Below are 520 nucleotides of genomic sequence, written 5' to 3' on the forward strand. Positions count from 1 at the left end.
CGACAACCGTTGAAATCCCTCGAAACGAAACAAAATCAAATGTGCATGACAAAATCATTTAAACAAAAAACATTTTGTTTCAGAGTTCACGAAGCCAAATTTTCGTATGACGGTGTTACCCCTCGACCACAAAGATCTACTTCCTCTCATAATATTATGATCATCCGAAAACTCCTGATTGATAATGATTCAACATACCCTAGCCTTTCGCCAGTCAAGTAGATAGAAGTGAGATTCAGATTTCTCCTGGATGCAGTACACATGGCATGTTTGCCATGTGTATTGCACAAATGTTGATAACTGTTTCGTTATGACTGTATTTATGTAAATTATCACTTGCAAAAGTGTTCCAGACCTCTAACACATCACTGACAGCGGCAGAACTAGGTCTAACTACTTCGTTACTTCAATAATATCGTTAGTTATCATCCCAATTTAGATTAAAATGAAATAACTATAAGTCCGCAGTCACAATGAATATGATTTCACTCACGGGAAACATGAAATAAGACTTCAGTCA

Source organism: Penaeus monodon, chromosome 30 (assembly GCF_015228065.2).
Source record: "Penaeus monodon isolate SGIC_2016 chromosome 30, NSTDA_Pmon_1, whole genome shotgun sequence".
Taxonomy (NCBI): domain Eukaryota; kingdom Metazoa; phylum Arthropoda; class Malacostraca; order Decapoda; family Penaeidae; genus Penaeus; species Penaeus monodon.